The 20345-nt window shown below is 39.7% G+C and overlaps 1 protein-coding gene across 4 annotated transcripts in view; it reads right to left on the bottom strand.

The window, feature by feature from the left end:
* LOC146324943 (synaptotagmin-2-like) overlaps positions 1–19760 on the bottom strand; it is a 91962-nt gene extending 72202 nt beyond the window's left edge. For 2 of the 4 annotated variants that reach the window (XM_084720602.1, XM_084720607.1), the window contains exons 1-2: positions 19403–19760; positions 19234–19303 (exon numbers count right to left, since the gene is read on the bottom strand). The gene's annotated coding sequence lies outside the window, so the exon portion shown is untranslated. Of the gene's footprint in view, positions 1–19233 lie in introns of all 4 variants that reach the window. The other 2 variants (XM_084720604.1, XM_084720603.1) reach the window with 2 other exon arrangements.
* Positions 19761–20345: the final 585 nt, after the last annotated feature.

Raw genomic sequence — 20345 nt, 5'->3', positions numbered from 1 at the left:
GCCTTTTACAGATGAAGATGGATAAAGGATTCTCGAGTGGCACAGAGGTTGTGTGCTTCCTGTTTGGCAGAATGCTAACCGAATTTCATTAATCATTACGTCAGTCAGGTCTATAAAAAGTATCAGCTGTTTTAGACACCACTGAGGACATTTGTTAATGGCACCCACATAAAAAAAAAAAAAAAAATTACAAGAATTTGCCTTTGCCTTTATGTATTCTATGTCTTATAAGACTTACATGTCTCATACTATGATTAACTCATGAAAACTTTTCTCATACAACACAATTATAAAAATTACATATAAAACATTAAAGTAAACATTATGTATGTTGTTTATAAGTACAGTGTTTCCTTGTATGTTATAGGGACATTCTTTCTGTAAATAATTACACAGCATTGTATAGAATATAGCATTATAACTTCTTTTATAACTTGTGTGTCTCCATCCAAATCCAGATATGTTATTTGGGATAACACAAAAAAATGTGATGCATTATTTTTCAAAATAATAACATGTAACTTTTAAAATTATAATACATAACATACTATAATGTTAATAAATATTAGTAATATTGTAATACGGTGAATTGCAGTAAGATTAACACATCAAAAAACATGAAAGTAGCATCATTGCTATTTAAGATTATTCCCTTCAAACTGAACTCAATTTTTTTTCATAGATTTAACTTTTTCTCTCTTTCATGTAATTTCTCATTTCTATCTTGTAAGGTTTTAATACAATACTTGCAAGTTTATAATATAGAGTAATAAGTCCCCAAATTATATAAGTTTTATATTACACAAATTTACTAGAACTCTTGTACTTGGTTTAATTGTGATATACTGTATATTACTCAAAGGTTGCAAATAAAAGGTAATGGCAAGGTAATACATGGACCAAAATGCAAATGATGCATGTTAATGACTCACTAAAAAAAACACAGGAAGGAAAATTAGCCTCTGCAACAGTCGTGATTCACTTTGAATTAGTGCACAGCTCCCTCCGGGAGAGACCAGGATATGAGGCCACTACAGCGGCATTTTGGTGTTTCCCCCCCTTTTGTTTACCTATTTTTCCTCCTGAGCTGTCAGATATTATACAACCACTCTCATGCAAGCCCTCGGCGATTAACACAGCTACATGCTGCAAAAAGCATCCTTATCCCACCAATGGACGCACAGTTGGTCTGCAGTGTGGATCTCTTTGGCTTTGTGTAATGATTCAAGAGAACTCTCCAGATGAGCGTGAAGATTGCAAAAAAATGTATTTACGAACAGCTCTCCAGATAACAATGCTGTGAGTGGGCTTTTACAGCTGGACAAAAGGATGGGAGCAATTATTTTGATCAATATAGTACAATGAATGCCGTGCCCTTCTTGCAAGGCCCAACTATTACCAGCCTTATCATGGGGAGGAGATAGATTTTGCAACTCTCCATCCTGCTCTTGGAGACAGCAACCAATTTGCTGTCAAGTCAATAATCTCTTTGGGAGAGATCGAATCTGCAACATTTCTCCAACTTGTCTGGCACACACAGCCAAAACACACAATATACTTCAAGTTAAATTAGAAGACGTTTGCTTCTGTTTGTTGCTGACACGTCTTTGCAACAGAGTCTGAGTCACAACAGGTTTGCTGAATACAAATGAAGACTGGGAATCTTTTATTCTGGGAATGGCAGCCGCACAATGACCTGAGTAGAGAATGAGTGAAGAGGATGGCTCAACACTCAGAGGAACATCTTCAGCTTCACAAAGCAGCGTAAGTGACCTGTCACTCACTCAACTTGAGTCATTTAAGTCTCAAAAAACTCTGTTACAACACTGAAGGTCAAATTGTTGCGATGAATCATAATCATAATCAAGCAGACATGATTTGATTGCGTTATTACCACACTATGAAGTACCACACTGTAAAAAATATTCCGCTACAAGTAAAAGTTCTGCATTGCTATTCATAAATATGATCCTACGTGCTCTTCTTTATGTCTGAAATGCAAAAACAGCTGTGGTACGTATAGTCATCTTAGTCAACGTGCTGAAAAATTTGAATTTTTCATTGTCAGTCGAAGGCAAGGTTGAAAAAATACTTTGGATATTTTAGCGTGGCATGAAGAACTTTCTTTTTCTGTTACAGCCGCCACTGCGCCCTCCTCTTTGTTTAACCCTTTTGCATGTAGTTTTGTCTATGTTGCTTAGAGCGTGCGGACCCCGGCCTGTGGTTGGCTCCAGCTTGAGGGGGTGTGTGGCCTACTCCATTCCTTTCCTGTCCGCCCTGCGGTCCTAGTCCAGCCCACCAATCACTGGGATGCAGCTGGAGGGGAGCAACTCTATATGAGTTGAGCGAGAGCGTCAGTCTGGGCGGCCAGTTGTGTGTCCCTCGATGTTGTTTCTGGTGTATGCCAATTCGAGTAACTTGTTTGTGTAGTACGAGTCACTTTGTTGTTGTACAAAAAGGACCGAGCCAGGTATTATGTCTATAGACTGATGCAACTGACCCACATCCTAGGATATGATGTCTGTCTAGACACATCACTCTCTCTTTTGTATTTGTGTTTCTACCAAGGTAACTTAGTTAGACAGGGTTATACTTTTACTGCTGTTTTTTATTTGTTGTTACCTTGTAGCCAGCAGTTAGCTCCTCTTCTGTGAGTCCTTATTTTTGGTCAATTTTCCAAAAATGTGTGAAATAAATAACTTTATTTCACCACTTACAACTTGTTTTGTTGCTTTCCCTTTTCCACCACAAGCTATGGGGTCATAACACTCAGTCTTCTGCCATTACCATGTACCCGCGAGGTACTCTTGAGCAGTTTGTAAAGGGACTGGTCCCCAATAGCTATATACATGAACAAAGAATGGTAATAAGGAGTAATAAGTAACAAACATAACAGAATAAGCACATACAAACCCACCTGGTTGTGACTATTCCAACAGCTTATTCGCCTCTTTTTTGGGTTGCTGCTTTCATTAATGAGTTTGTGTTTGCCCTTTTTTGTGGCTTTCATTATTTTTTGTCTCAATTATAGGTCTCTGTATTGCATCACTTTACTATTGTTGAAGCTAAAAACAAAACCTCAAAATGTACATAGTACTTTACTATGTAAAGTAAAAGTATGTAAGTGTAACAGGAAAATGTGCCTAAAGTATTAAAAGTAAGAGTAGTCAATGCAGAAAAATGTTCCCTGTGAGTGTTATACTATTATACATCATTAGATTATTGTTACTCATGCATTAAAGTCAACGCAGCATTTTACTGCTGCAGCTGATTGAGGTGAAGCTCATTTCTAACTATCTAACATGAGGCTGCAACTAATGAGTGTTTTCATTTTAGATTAATTTGCTCATTATTTTCTTCATTAATTGAGTGATTTTTCATTTGTAAGAGTTCTGAAAATAATGAGAAATACTGTCACAATTAACCAAAGCCCAAAGTGACACCTTCGCAGTGTTTGTTCTGTCAAACCAACAGACCAAACCTCAGTACTGTTACCTCCACCGAGGAGGTTCTGTTTTCGGCTCTGTTTGCTGGTTTGTGTGTTTGTCAGCAACACAATTTTGTTGAAGTGTGTCAGATGGGGCAAGAAAGTTCCATTAAATTCTGGAGCGGATTGGAATTACGGAGCGGATACACAAATTATTTTTCAATTTCATTAACATTGCAAGATAGGGCCGTTGGCCTTAGTAGAGGTCTCAGCTCTCCGAGTGCCCCTCCAATTACAAGTAAATTAAAATTATTAAAATAATTACAAGAAAATGAAGCATATCCTCATATCTGAGAAGCCAGAAACATAATAAACAAAATGTTTTTGCATTTAAAATGACTTAAATGATAATCAAAATAGCTGCCAGTTAATTTTCTATTCTCTGTAATTGCTTCAGCTGCATTTTTATATGTTTTATGTGGACAAATCCTCATTTGTAAAATAAGTAAAGGCGTCAAGTCATTGTGGTAGAGCGAACAAAAAATATTTCCCTCCACAATGTAGTGGAAAGTGGCGTGAATGTACGTAGTTCTATTCCACCACTGATAAGTAGCGAATCATTGTTTTTCCATTCAGGATTCAAAATGTACCTTGATAAAAAGCTGCATTTTATACGCTTTGTTGTAGAGATTGTCTGTAAATCACAGGTAAAAAAAACACTAGAGCTAAACACTAGAGTAAAATGACTATTTAAATGTATCCACAATGCTTCAGATGACTGTTTGAAGTCACAGGGATTTTTTAAATTCTCTATGCCGTGTCCTTCGCCTGCACACTGGCCTCAAAAAACTCAAAGAGAAAAGAAGCAGCCTTCATGCCGAGCACCTACTCACAAAGCTAAAGTATTCACCCTCCTCCTCCTGATCCCTTCTTCTTGTTCCTCTCCTCTCCGGCTGATATTACATTGCACAGTGTTCATCTAATGAAAAACATAAGTCCTTGTATACCTCTGATTTATAAGCAAACAAAAAAAAAAGCCACAGATCACAGAAGCTTGCTGCACAGAGCAACAAAATTATAAAATTCCTGACAACAGCAGCCTGCAGTTTAAAGCAATTTCAACACATTTCATTGTGAAGAAGAATTTCAAAGCCTGAGTTTATTTTAAAGCAGTAAAAAATATCTTTCTTTTTTCAAGGGTTCTGTTGATGTTTGCTCTGCTCCGAGCGTTCTGAATGTCAGATGGGCAGATTCTCACTTGGCAACTCTAAGAAATGGCAACTCAGCTCTCCCACTGCAAAACCCCATGGGACTGGGGAGAGAGAGAAAACAGAAAACGTCTCCTCGTCTCTAAGATTTCAGGGGACAGAGAAAAAAATATATTTAATGAGGTCCTGTGTTGTTTCTCTAAGCAAGGGGGGAAAAAAACCCTTCAGATTCTGCTGCCAGATGCCTTTTGGAATGAGTGAGGAGGAAGAAAAACAGAGGAAAAATACATACAAAACCCTTGAACTACGTTTTAAAAACACTGAAACCCTGAAGGCATGTTTCTTAAGACAACTGCTGGCAGGCTATCATAAAGTCAGCCATTGTTATTTAGAAGATTAAATCACCGCTCCTAAACAAGCTTAATATTACATCTATAGGATGCACCTTGCACCCTTGTGAGGCTTCTCCCTCCAAGGTTCAATTGTATCCGCCTCCGCTTGCACCTGATAATGTCGAGGTTGTAATTTAAGTGTGATTTGGTGGCTCTTGGGGAACTGGAATGAAATTGCCGTCATTACTAGCTTCCTCCTTGTGTGTGTAGAGAGGTTTGAAGCCGACACAGGGTGCATTTCAAATGCCTCTGTGCGATCCTCAGCCCTTTTGACAGGGAGAGATCCCCAAAGTAGCTTTCGGCAGACAAATCTCAGCAGAGAGCAGGGTTCCTACACAGTATGGAAGTATAGAGGTATGGATAAGTAGCGATGAATGAAAAGAGAATATGGAAAAATATTTGTGTTTCCAGACTATTGCTCCTAGTCTCTTTTCTAAAAAATAAATTTAGAATTAAATGAAGTGTTTTTCAAGGTGTTTGGAGCAGGCAGCCAGCCCAGCCAAAATGTTTACTGCTGCGTGAGAGAGTGCAGGACAGAGCAGGGTTTGTGTTGTCTAAAGTAAGGCGAGCTGCATCTACACCTGTACGTCACAACCTGCGAAACAGGTCTGCCCCAACTGGTGGGCTACCACATCCAGACATCCACGACCAGATTGGTTCAAAAGAAAATGCAGTAATATCTTTGAAATGAAATATTAAATTAGTCTGAACATTTATGGTCATACACTTTAATTATTCAGTGATGTAGTTAAACGTACTGTTATGACTGCATTTATTGTTCTTTCCATGGACATGATGAATAAACAAGGCTGCATGCAGACACAACACTTTTTCATGTCTGATACCAATTCTGACACCATTACCAATCCGATATCTGTCTTCTTTCCTCTCTTAAACAACTACGCTGTTAGTAATACACTTGCATGGATGTACTTTGTTTATCCTAGCCGTCTAGAAGACATCGTGCTCAAACAGTGAAAGAGATATTCTGCTCCCATGAAGGAAGAAATACACAGCCCACATCACTCCGTTAAAACTGCTGCTTCTTTTTATTTCAACTTTTTCACACGCAGAACTTTGAGAAGCATTTTTGATTGTTCTCCACCATTCAAACTATAAATAATTCATTTAAATAAATTGCACGAAAGCATAATTGCACTCCACTGTTCTGTTTTTTTTCCCCCTTGACCTTAAAATCACTCCACACAGCTGACATGATGACAGTGACAGGTATCACTCACGTTTGAACTATGTTCGTGTGTCACACGCGGCTCATCCGTGTTACTCATGACAAATCTCTCTTTACAGCACATCACTCAAAGTTTGCTTAAGCACTTACGTGATAGTTCAGGCCAGTAGCTCCCAAACCTTTTCTGGCATAAGAAGCTGACAAAAGTTCACGCCTTCCCACCCCACAATTATTATACATGTTAACAGCTGGATTTTAAAACAGTTTATTTAGATAACTGTTTGTGCTCATTTATCAGATATGGTCTTTAAAATTTACAGAGAAGCCTGAAAATTTGAGTCTGGAAATTTCAGGTGTTTTGAAATGAAAAATGTGTAGGAACGCTGATCGAGAGGCGCTGCTTTGAGTTAAAAATAAAGAAAAGGAAAGGAAATATAACACATCTAATATAACATAAGGATGACGCTGAAGAACACTTTAGTTTTATCTCACAAGCATGCAGGGCTTTCATGTAAAGCAGAGAGGACATGACGGCCGGGCATGTCGCAGCAGAATAGACATCAAGAACGCAGACCGGCTCCAGTGATGATGAGGTTAGGTGACAGGGGCGCAAGCGGAGCAGTGTGGTATAGATGTGGTCACCGACCAGGCAATATCACCCTGGAGACAGAGGAGCTAAACAGCATCCTGAGCTCTGACAGGCTTAACACACTCAGACACAGGGCTGGGTGATATAGCTGTTGCTACCAATAATTACTGATCATTTTTAATCACCTATATTTAAAGGGACAGTTCACCCCAAAATCAAAAGTACACATTTTCCCTCCGACCTGTAGAGCTATTTATCTATCTAGATGTTTTTTTTGTATGAGTTGCAGAGTGTTGGAAATATCGGCTGAAGAAATGTCTCCCTTATGAAATGATGTGACTGGAGGTCGACTCCAGACACTCAAAACACCAAAAAATACATTTGAAAAATTCAAAACCAGTGTCTCTTTCCAAAGATCATGCCCCAATTACTCAAGATGATCCACAGACCTTGTTGTGAGCAGTTTCATGAAGGAACTACTTTCTTTCTGCAAAAAATTACCATGAACTACTTACCTACCGGAACAACTTTGTTTCTACTAGAAAGAAAGTAGTTTCTATATGAGACAACAAGGTCTGTGGATTATCTTGACTAACCAGGTCATGATATTTGGAAAAAGACATTGCTGTTGAGTTTTTCAGATGTATTGGTCTGGTGCTTTGAGCACCACGAGCAAAATGCCTTTTAGTGGCACTATTTTGGAGAGAAGGCAGATATGTCTACAGCTGATACCTCCAAAACTCACAGCAAAAGAAATCTAGATGGATAAACAGCACCACAAGCTGGGGAAAAAGTAATAAGTATTTTTGATTTTAGGGTGAACTGTCCCTTTAATAAAGACCAGGAGAAAAAATGCTGAATTTAACCACTTTATTTATCAAGGCACAAAACAAAAACCTGCCATACTGGTGAGCTGACCTGTCCTTTTTAACAATTTCCTCACCGTCTGCACTAATTCTCTCACTCCACGCTGCCTCTGTTGTTGTGTCACATGTCAGTGGTGACGCTGAACAACACAACTATTAAATGATTGGCTGTTTGAGTGTCACTCACTGCTCGCTCCATTATCATGGGATACGACAGGCTGTTTAGGAGGCAGGGCATATTCGTTACGAGATTTCACGACTGTTTGGCTTTCAAAGTAGGTTTTTCCCTTTCCTTCAGTGTGTTAGTGTGTTGTGAAGCCAAAAGTCCACACCAAGGTTATTCCCTGGTGTGGATGCTCCTCCTGAGCTGCCTGAAACACCTCGTTTGTAATCCTGCCTTTCTTTCGTTGCTTGCTTACGTCACGTTGTAACTCATTTGCATAATGCACGGCTGTATAAGCCAGTATGAGAAAAAAGTGGGTTTTTTTAACATAAAAGCATGAAAACCCATTCTACTAGAAGACCATAATAAAAATATGAGCTGAAAATGAGTGTAATATGGCCACTTTAATGCATTTAAGTGAAAGTATCAAACAGTTTTCTCATCACTATTCATGAGGTGTTTATTACTAATACATATCACTGCTGTTTTATTTTATTTTTATTATTATTATTGCACAGGGTTACTTATACACTCTGAAGGCTGTATGGACTTAATGCATGGCTCCATAAACATTTATCCACACCCCAGAGTGATCACCACAGACTCCGATTGCATCTTAGTCAAACACATGTTTATGCATGTGCAGACCTGAATACACACACACACGCTTGTATGTGTGAGAGGAATAAACGGCTGAAGAGGCAGATGTCTCTAATGCAGGAAAACTGTGTTTAAAAATAAAACTGAGGAGAGCATAATAGAGATTGTCTCCAAAGACAAAGAGGCTAAAAACAGCAGGTCCCCTGTAAGAATATGCGTCCTTTTATAAGCAGTCAGCACAATCTCACCACCACGTAGACAACACTGAACAACAAGCTCAAATCTGTAAAGAAGATGACTAAATATATACCAGCAGCATCCTGCAGGATAAAGCCACTCCTCCTCCTCCTCCTCCTTCCTCATGGTCCAATTCAGATTCAGACAGACCAGATGAGAGTTACACCAGATGTGTCATATAGGAAGCTGCTTGCTACAAATTGGATGATTAACAGAGCTGTGCAGCCAGCATTGAGGCATTTTGGCTTGTGGTAGGCAGCTCAGTGGAGAGTGATTGGCTTTGAGGGCCGAGGGAGCAGATGGGACGGGGACACGGAGCTGGACCAAAACCACTGACTGACTGCGCCTCCTTGGTTCTACATCAAAAAATCACTTCCATACACGTCCGTACTCAAGAGTGATTCCACACACAGACAAAACAGAAAAACCAGGTAGCCATGTTTCACACAGAAATGCAGCGGCTTGGTCTTCATGGCAAGTTATCTCCGCCTTTAGCTCCACCCTCTTAACATTAATTATGCAGCTCAATGCAGCACTCCGAATCCCTGCTGCAGCTCACCCACACTACAATACTCTGCTGCTTTCTCCCACTCTTTCTGTCTCTGTCACACACACACACACACACAAACCACAGTGTTTCTCTCTTTTTCCCTTCATGATACATCCTCAACTATCCACAGCCAAAGACTGCATTCTCCTCCAGGCACCACCTTGTGAATAATGTGCAAAAAAAAACATGACTGCAGCAAAGCTTTCTTTATTTTTTCACAGATTTTGCAGGGTTAGATGTTCTCACACTCTTTTACAAAAGGAAGAAAATAACTGCACATGTGGAGCGCAGGTTATTTAAAATATTAAATCTATTTCTCATGGAGCTGGTGCCATGCACAAAATATGGTACATATTTTTTTGATTACTATCTACTTTTTCTTTTTCTCTTCATGGCTACATCCTCAGCTGTGCACAGTCACATTCTCCTCCAAGCACCACCTTGTGAACAGTGTGCTAAAAACATGACTTTACCAATGCTGTCTTTTTTTTTCAAGACATTTTGCAAGGTTGGATGTTCTCACTCTTTTTTTTTTACCAAAGGAAGAAAAATAGGCAGACATTTGGAAGGCAGGTTAACAGAATATCAAATCTATTTCCAAGCTGCTTGTTTGATGCACCTGGTGCCCTGCACAAAAACTATTACATATTTTTTTTCCAGAAGGACTGCACAATATTGTACAAAATAATCATATTCTGTTTATTTTGACAGATACCGTGATTGTGATATCATTCACAATGTTCTTTTTTTTTTCTAAAAACACTATTAAAATCATAATGATGTGGTATTTGTTGTGGTCTGTACCAAACAAACATGTTTTCTTACATCTGGAGAACAAAATTTGTTGCCCAGCACTATGGTACTTCATCATAATACACGTTTTTCTTCCATCAAAAAATTGCGGGGTTCTGTGATTTGGATATTGTTACTGCTACTACTGTTGTCATATTGCACTTTTGATAATTGTGATTAAATGCAGCCCTGATTGCATCTATTTCCAAAGAGCTAGTTTCCATCTAAAGCAAGTGGTGCATCTGCACAAGAAATGTTACACTTTTTTCCCCAAAAAATCATATTGTGATTATTTTGACAGATATTATAATTATGATATGATTCCTGATTAGTGGGAATGACAAATTCTGGTTTACAATTCCATTTTCACTGAAAAAAAAAGACAACATTTGGGAGGTTCTGTACCAAACAAACATGTCTTCTTACATCTAGACGACAAGATTTGTAGAATGGGGCATCTCTGCAGCCCAGGTCTGCACTTATATTGCACTTTCAATAATATTGCAATTAATTTTGCAGCCCTAATTAAATCTATCTGTACGAAAAATGATGCATATTTTTTCCAGCTGGTCTACGCAATGTGGTGAAAGAAAATCATATTGTGATTGTTTTCAGAGATACTGCCATTGTGATATCATTTGTGCATCAAAATTTCCATTTTCACTGAAAAACAACATTTGTCAGGGTCTGTACCAAAAAACATGTGTCCTTATGCCTGGAGAACAAGACTTGCAGGCCAGGGCATCTCTGCAGCACTATAGTACTTCATTATAATGCTGTTTCGTCACACATTTTTAATTTATCAAAAAAAAATGCAGCTTCTGTGATTTGGATGTTGCACTTGGCCATAATGTCATTCCAATAATGTTATAGGCATAATAATCCAAACATGTGATACATTTAGTGTGAATGAATACATTTACATTCATTGCAAGTTGGATTACTATCCTCAGTTGCATCGTGACTCACTACCAGCACTTTTTTTTTTGTGCCTTATCATTTTCAAAGCCTGCTGCTGATTTCATTGCAAATCACAAGCAAACACGGTCTGATGTGCTGAGGCAAACACACTTAGCAGCTCAAACACCTGTCTGCCGAGGTGTAATTGACTCAACTACTCCTGAACACAGCGAGAGACACAATCAGACCTTGTCACAGGAGTCCACACCACGCAATGTGAATCAGCTACATCAGCAAAGCAGAGGGAAACCAGAGAACATACAAAGATGGGGGAAGCTCTACACGCTTCAGCCGTCCACCCCCCTCGGGCAGGCAGGCGGGCAGTGGGACGGAAACGTAGCAACTGTTTATGGAAGCAGAAACGAGCTTCTTTTTCCTTCGTTTCCTAGAGCTTTCACATGATTAAGATTCCTCTCACATCTGCATGCATGTGTCTGCGTCCTCGCGTGTGTGTGTGTGCTTGTGTGTCACACAGAGAAAGAGTAATGCTTGCACGGCCAAAAGCTGGATAATTAATCTAACAGAACTTAAGTATGAAGCTACTCTGTGTGAGTCATTCATGCACGCTGCACACTGCCTGACTTTAAGGAAATAAACAGTGTTTATTTATTTAAGGGGACAGTAGAAGTAGAATCTACTTAAACTGCTTCATTTCTGCAGTAGAATCAATTGGAACATATGTTTCAACAGTAGAATCTACCAAACAACTTTATTTCTATACTGCATTCTAATGGGATTACTTTATTTCTACAGTAGAATCTACCAGAACTACTTTATATCTGCAATAGAATGTACTGGAACTATTTTATTTTCATAGTATAATGTACTGGATTACGTTAACAGTAGAATGTACTGGAACTACTTAATTTTCATAGTATAATGTACTGGATTACGTTATTTCTACAGTAGAATGTACTGGAACTACTTTATTTTCATAGTATAATGTACTGGATTACGTTATTTCTACAGTAGAATGTACTGGAACTACTTTATTTCCACAGTAGAATCTACCGGAACCACTTAAATTCTCCAGTATAATACACGGGAACAAGGTTATTTTTACAATAGAATTTACCAGAAACCATCTCATTTTGGCAGTAGAATCCACTAGAACTACTTTATTTCCACAATATAACCTTCGGGAACTAATTTATTTCTGCAGTACAATCTACCAGAAGTATTTTATTTCTACAGTGGAATCTACTAGAACTACTTTATTTCCGCAGTAGAATCTACTAGAGTTACTTTATTTTTACAGTAAAGTCTATGGGAATAAGCTTATTTCCACAATAGAACCTACCGGAAACAACTTCCTTTCGGCAGTAGAATCTACCAGAACCTACTTTATTTCTCCAGTAGAGTCTACTGGAGCTACTTTATTTCCACAACAGAACTTTCCGGAACTACTGTATTTCAGCAGTGGAATGTATTAGAACTACTGTATTTCCACAGTAGAATCTACCAGAACTACTTTATTTCTGCTGTAGAATCTACCGGAACTGTTTTATTTCTGCAGTAGAATTTACTGGAACTATTCATTTCCACAGTAGAACCTACTGGAACTACTTTATTTCTGCAGTAGAATCTACAGGAATGAGCTTATTTCCACAATAAAACCTACCGGAAACTACTTAATTTCTGCAGTTGAATCTACCGGAACTGTTTTATTTCTGCAGTAGAATCTACAGGAACTACTTTCTTTCTGCAGTAGAATCTACAGGAACTACTTTCTTTCTATTAGGAATAAAATAGCTCGTACATGAAACTGCTCACATGCATGTGTGTGGTTTATCTTGTGTTACGGGGTTATGATTTCTGAAAAGAGTGCCTGCTGTTGCGTTTTTTAAATTTATATTTTTTGAGCATGACAAGCCGAGTGCCATCTCGTTCCATTATATTGGGGAGAGAGCAGCTGGTATCTCCAAAACTTGGCAACTCACACCAAAACTATCTAAATGTATAAATAGCACAACAGGTAAGGAAAAAAACATGTATTTTTGGCTTTGGGGTGAACTGTCCCTTTAAGGTGAGCCACATCGGCTGAAGCTCTTGGCAGTTATTCACAGGATCATTATTTCTTACTCACCACACCACATCATCAACAAAATGTCACACCACAGGCACACAAACACCAGCTATTTAAGGGTACACGATGTTTGTCTCCCCATTGTTGCCATTTCAATAAGTTCAATAAAGTGTCTGTCTGTGTTTGCAAAGACGCTGCCTCTGGAACAAAAGCAAACAGGGGAGGCAGATGTTCCTAATGGGGGAAACGTGGCTGGGGAAGGTGGCATGATTCAGCTGGTATCGGGTGAAGTGAATGTGTTACAGGTTTACATAATCCAGGAGGGGGAGCGTGAATTGACTACTCCCTCTCTCTACATGACAATGCGCTGGCAGGCAGGCGCAGGTCGGCTGTTTTGTCGCGGACAAACCGTGTTTTCCACCGCTCCAAAAAAAAAAAAAAAATCTGTGCATCATCAGACATCCAGAATGCACAACGGCGGGTCAAAAAAAAAAAAAAATCTCTTTGTGAGGTTGCCGTTCGTCAGCAGGCAGCCCTCTGCGCCGTGCTGCTCTGCTGCTGCTGCAGGGGTCTTTTCAGTGCATGGAACCGGATGGTGAGCAGAGAACACAGCGGGGGCTGGGCACCGCAATGTACTGCAGTGCTCGTAGCTCTGCTATGCACACCCACTCTCTTCCAGTCTTGCTCTGCCTCTGACAATCTCTCAATCTCTCATGCTCCAGCTCTTCGCCCTCTCTCGCACATACTTGTATCGTTCGTCTTCCCGTCCTCCCCTCGCTCTCCTCTCATCGCTTTTGTCCTTTTCATGCCCATTTCTTCTGCACACCCTTAATGCTGACTGTAATCCAGCGCTGTCTTTTTCATTTAAACTGTCCTGCACTCCGTCACTCACATGCAGACTTACATTTACAAGAGAAATGTCATATAATGCAAGATGGACAAAATGGATCAAATGTTTGTTGGTGGCTTTTCTCCCTCATCCTCACTGTTTAAAATGTCATGCAGCTTCTTTCTTCTGCATGATCCATCAACAACTATTAAAGCTACTTAAAGGAGTTTTTAACTGGTTATGAAACAGGCTCAGTTTAATACTGAACCAGCATATGCAAACTACACCTTACATGAGAAGATCGGCTATTTCTATGCAGTTATTTTTAATGCTTGCCACTGGGTTGGATTCTCTGTGAAATCAGATGAAACAAGTCTATGTGTACATCTTCCCAGGTAAAGTCACAGTGAGCACTATGTTAGCCAGTTAAGAAGAAGCAGGAGATTTTTATTCAGATAATTTTATTTTTGTCATTATATATTGTGGTTACGGTGGTGGAAACACTACTACTTTTATCCACAGGGGCTTCCAAAATCAACTCAGTGTTAAAGTTCCCTTTAGGAGCTTTCAAAAAAGAATTGTTCACTCTATAAAATATCAAACAGTTGTGTAAAACGTTCATCACAATCTCACAGAGCCCTAAGTGACATCTTTAAATTGCTTCTTTTGTCCAACCAACAGTCTAAAGCCTAAAGAAAAGCGGCACATTTCAGCGCATTTCACATTTAAGAAGGTAGAACAACTCTTGCTGGAAAAATTAAACAATTGTTTGATTGTTTAATCAGTAAAAGTAATTAATTTTCTTTATACTGACTAATCGGTTAATCAGGTAATCATTGCAGCTCTAATTTCCTATTTATTTGCTTTTCGTTTGGTTTGTTTGATGAAAGAATTTGATCACTGTTTCCCAAAACCTCAAATTACGTCCTCAAATGTCTTGTTTTCTTCACAACTCAGAGATATTCTGTTTACTGACACAGAAGAGTAAAAAAGAAAACATTTAAGACGCTGAAAACAGAATTTGGATATTCTTTCTTTAAAGAAACGACTCAAAATTATTAATCGATTATCAAAATAGTCATGGTCGACAACTAGGGCTGCAACTAGCTATTATTTTCATTGTTGATTTACCTTTCGATTATTTTCTCAATTAATTAAATCAAAATATTCATATTTAAGAAGCTGAAATCAGAGAATGTTGACTTTTTTTCTTAAAGAAAGACTCAAACTCAATAGATTATCAAACTAGTTGGCATCTAATTAATTAATCGACCAATCATTGCAGCTCCGCTTTCAAACTTTTCTTATATATGTATATAAACAACGTACTTTTTCACAGAGTTTGTGGTGTTTTTGGAGGAAATGAGCAGCTGTCTTGCTTGTCATTGTTCATCCTGCGTGCATGACACCCGCTGTCCCAGACTGTGCCACATGGGCGTTTAGCGTGCCCCCGTAAATGATGGTGTACGCAACACAGCGGAGCAACAACGGCTGTCACTGTGACATATCATACAGTTAGCAATAATCCCCGAACTCTCCATGTCAGGACGAGAAGAGGCGCAGAAAAAACTCACCAAACGAGCAGAAATGGTGTTACTCCTGTGTTGTTTAGAGGAAACGCTGCAGATGTTGAAGGTGAGCAGAGTCTCTCGGGGATACCAGGATGACACTGTGATAAATACAGTAAGGTGTCGGAAGGACAGTGTGTGTGTGTGTTCTCCATATTCAGGAAGAGGGCACTTCATCATAGCCTCAAAGGAAAGGTTACAGGATGTGTTTATGGTTGTATTTCTGTGAATTTGTTTCCTTTTTTTTTAACACTTGGAATTTATTCGATTGGTCTCCGATAAAGAGCAACTGTACTGTACAACAGCAGCATTTCCAGGCACTATAACATCCATAAACCTCCACAAAACAGACATTTTATATCATGAACTATGGACAGAGGGGTCTGAAGACATCACTACATAACTAACTCTACTAACTACAGGGTGTTCGTCATTTTACAAGCAAAAATGTCAAACATTTACTGGTTCCAGCTTCTTACAAGTAATGATTTTCTGCTGTCTTTTGTCACTGAGTCTTTGGATTTTGGACTGTTGGTTGGACAAAAGGAGCAAGTAGAAGATGTCACTCTGGGCTCTGGGAAATTGTGATGAGCATTAGCAACTGCTAATCCCATCAGCTATCCTCACTCAGCATCTACTTCATTAAATTCCTGCACAAAACCAGGGCTGTTTATGCTGCGAAGCCTGATTCAGGAAGCTGCTAAAACACTAAATTATACTCGAGTTTAGGTAAATCACAGGATTCAGGTCTGTGTATTCGGAGCAGCCTTTCTGTCTAATTAGAAGTAGTTAAATCTCTGCCATCTCTCGCGCTCTGCTTCCGTTTTAAAGAGGGATACTGGCTAATTCTTGGGAACAGTGAGGGGTCTCATTTCCGTTTCCCATTAAGGAGCTGAGGTTTCTGATCATTGCTATCTGAATGTGTTTCTCAGAGCGCCGGCTGCCTCCCGCAGAGACACTTTCCTGGTCGCTCTCAACCATGACATGAAACAAAGCTTGTGGTGACAGCGGGGGTCTGAACTGTACGGGCTGCAGTCGTTAACATGTTTTACATTTTCTTTTCACTGATGTAACACAACACTGATGTCTTTTTACCACCTCTTCCATTGTGCTTAAATTGGTATCTGGGAAACATAATTAGCTACAACAGCCACTAGCAGCTGATGTAATATATAATTTATTCTCTTTTGATAATATTGTTCTTTTGATTTTCTTATTATTAAAGCTTCAATGATTAGTTGCTTAATCAATTAGTTGATCGAATTAGCTGCCAAATATTTTGATAACTGATTAATCTTTTCAGTCATTTTTCAAGCAAAAATGTTAAACATTTGCTGGTTCCAGCTTCCTTAATGTAAGGATTTGCTGCATTTCTTTGTCATTTATTAATAAATGAACAGTCTCTGGACTTTGTAGGGCTCAGCAATAAGGATTGTTTGTTTGCCTGAGGCAAATAAAATGCCATGCTGGGCTAGTAAATCTCACAACTCACTTGCCTGATGGGAAAAGTGGTAAAAAAAATAAAAAAGAATAAACTATTAAACTATTTTGATAATCAATTATTGGTTAAGCTAATCTTTCACACAAAAATAGCATAAAATGCTGTTGAGTGTCTCAAATATGCATTTGCAAATTAAATTTGAATTAAACTGAATATTTTTGGGTGTTGGACTGAAAAAACAAGACAGTTAAAGACATCACCTCGGACTTTAAGACACTGTGAAGGACATTTTTCTGACATTTTATAGATTCTGCAGCTCTAGATTAAACATCACAATTCACTTTAGTCTTGTTATTTGATAAGCGCTAATAAATACAACAGTTTCTACAGGGGTAGGTACCATGTGACTTTCTTACCCACAGCAAAACAATCTGAAGATGCCACTTTGGTCTGTGGGAAACTGTTTTCAATTTTCTGACATTTTATAGTCTAATCATGAAAATAATAATCGATAATGGAAAATAATCATTAGTTGCGGCACTAGTTATCACCCCAGCGGATCCACGTAATAAGCAGATGTCAAACCTGAATAGTTTTGCTGCTGCAGTCAATTTCATCCCACAGTTTGACGTGTCACTCTGCTCTTGCAGTGAAAAAGAAGGTAGAACAAAACCACAGCGCTGCTGACACTCCCACCCGGTGCATACAGCGATAATACAGGTAGACAACGACAGGAAGGACAAAGAGTTTTAAAAGGAAACAGCGAGGAGATGAGTTTTCAGCACCTCTGCAAAGAGACAGTTCTCTTTAAGACCGACTGTGTGCTAAAAAAGGAGGAGAGGTGCATGAATAATGAAAAGTGTTTTCTTCACGTCTTCAAGTGAAAAGGCAAAAGAATGGATGAGCACAACCGAATGAAATATCAAGTAGGGACTTGGAAATGTGTATAAACAGATCATTTATCAGGTCATCTAAATAAATATAGTTAGAAGAATTAGCTTTGCTTTAAACTGTCATCCAACCCTCATTACTAAAGCTTGGTTTGCCTCAACGAATTTGCTCTCTGAGCTCTGTCCATGGTGCTGAAATGAGTTCCACCTCCTCCCCAGCCCTCTCCTCCTTATCCCCGCACATAACTCACTGCTGAATAATTAAAATGTTATTTAAAACCAGTTAGTGGGATCAGTGATTCTGCTCCGGTCCATGCATGTCTCGTGCTTGTATCTACTGTCAGAGGGCGAAAGGTGTCAGCCCTTCCTCTAAGTGGCATGAAAACACCAGGACACACTGTACTCTTGATCCCGTCTGATGAGGCTTCTCAACGTGCCCACACAAAATACACTAAGTCCATCCATATTTCCTCCTTATTCCGCAGCAGGCCAGCACGTTCACAGACATTTTATCATCAGAGAAAACACACAGTGCCCACTGCTGGACAGTATCGTATCTTCATTCACAAATGATGAAGGTCAGACTTCCAAAAAAAGACAGTGGGATGTAAGACATCAACTGTGAATGTCCTTTAAGAAAGCTGATTATGGTTGTGTATTGGGAAAAAAAGAAAATTATTCATATCAAATATCTTTGCTTCACTACAACAAAAAAAGTGTCACTTTCCTTTGTTGTTTGAGCTAATTTTACAATAATGTTGAACCATATCATCAGTGTATAAATGCTACACAGACATGATAATACTATTTTTTCCGCTTCTTTTGATACACTGGAGTCAGTAAGCTGAGTTCACCCAATCAGAGAGGTCGCTTTTGCTGCAGGCTCTGACCGAAGGAAGTCCCAGAACACCGGATAAACAAAACAAAAACTCATCACCAGGCTCCAACGCCTATCAGAGCCAATTCAATCTGATATCTAAGCAGCCCCCCAATGATACCCAGAATACACAATGAGAGCATGCACGACAAAATGGGCTGCAGCACTGAGCATGCTAAGGTTTACCAGTGTCTTTTAAAAAGGGGATAAAACTTTATTCTTATCCCAACCAGGGATGATACACAAGTTCCTAACTGAGACAGACATTTTGGAAAGCTGGTGGATGGTTTTAGAAAAGCTCTGCCTGGAACTGGCAGGATGCTGAGGCAGCTCCGCTCAGGGATGTAATGGGATACTGCAGCACTAGAGAACCGTGTGCACATAAACTTGCCTAGAAGCATCAGGGAGTCCCGCACTAACCTTCCCCCTCCCACTCTTGCTTCCTCTGCCTTTCTCTCAGCTTTTATAATCTATAAAATCATCAAAGTACAAATCTATGTGCATATTTAAATGCAAATACACGTGGAAGGCTTAAATAAAGCAGATAATCCAGAAGATACACTGACAAAGAGCACAAAAACAACTTCAGTAAAGTGTAAAGGTAGTAGGAGGAGGACGCAGCTGCTTACCTTTTGTGCAGGTTGCTCTCCTCTGGACACCGAGCTCTTTCAACCTTTTTTCTCCACAGGCTCCGAGACACTTTGAGATAGAGAGAAAAATAATCAATCTCCTCTTACTTTCTCTTATTTCCAGTTTCAGAATGAACAAGTCTAACACAGCCCCTCTAGATAGACACACCTTTACTCTGTCCTCCTGTAAACTCTGCCACATATACACACACAGACACCCATTCAAAATGCACCCCAAGACTGGAGTACACAAATTGATAAAGATCTGCTCAGGGGAGGGATAAAAACTACACACACTCACACACACTGCAGTTTTTTTTTCTTCCTCTCTTCCTCTTGCCCACTCGCTCTACTGCCTTTTTTTTCCTGCTGTCTTTTGCCTGCACTGCCTCCTGATTGGCTAAGCTGCTCTTCAATAACATAAGCTCTCTTCTTTAATTGGAAGGGGGCCAGTTATGTGGTGCACCAGAAGCCCTCCCGCCCAGCTCATCTCTGTCTCTTTTTCTTTTTTTTTCCCTTTTTTCCCTAAGTGCCAGTGGAGAAGAATGCTGAGCTCTGCAATTTCATGCGCATCGTGCAAAGAAAAAAAGGAATGGAGGACAGAAAGAGGAGGGGTGGGAGGGGTGGGAGGGGAGAAGGGGGCAGTGTGTGAGAGAGAAAAGGAGGGAGCAGGAATGGGGGAGAGCATCAGCAGCGGCGAGGAATCAGTGGACCGCAGTGGGACAGAAGCAGAAGCTGCATGGGGACAAAGAGACAGGGGGTATTAGGGCAGATTTGGATGCACAGTCCGAGCTGCGAGCTGTGAGCTGCAGCGTGTTGAGGTGTGACAGTGGGTCAGGATGAAGGGAGATTTCCCTGCACTCACTGCAGCGTGGCTAGGTGGCTCTGCTGCAGTGTGGAGTCTAATTGCCAGGCAAGAAGGGGGATGGGAAGGGATGGAGGAGGAGGAAGAGGAGGAGGAGGAGGAGGAGAGTGGGGGTTGGTTGCAGTGATGCCGAAGTACAGTCTTCCAGCCAGCCAGGATATATGGGGGGGAAATGGGCAGGCAGCCGCAGTGTACAGCGGTTAATGCCTTATCCTCATAAATTATTGAAAGTGCCCCAGAGGAGGGT

This window comes from Lutjanus erythropterus, chromosome 6 (assembly GCF_056507025.1).
Source record: "Lutjanus erythropterus isolate fLutEry1 chromosome 6, fLutEry1.hap2, whole genome shotgun sequence".
NCBI classification, from domain to species: domain Eukaryota; kingdom Metazoa; phylum Chordata; class Actinopteri; order Lutjaniformes; family Lutjanidae; genus Lutjanus; species Lutjanus erythropterus.
This window is presented reverse-complemented; position numbering and strand designations above follow the sequence as displayed.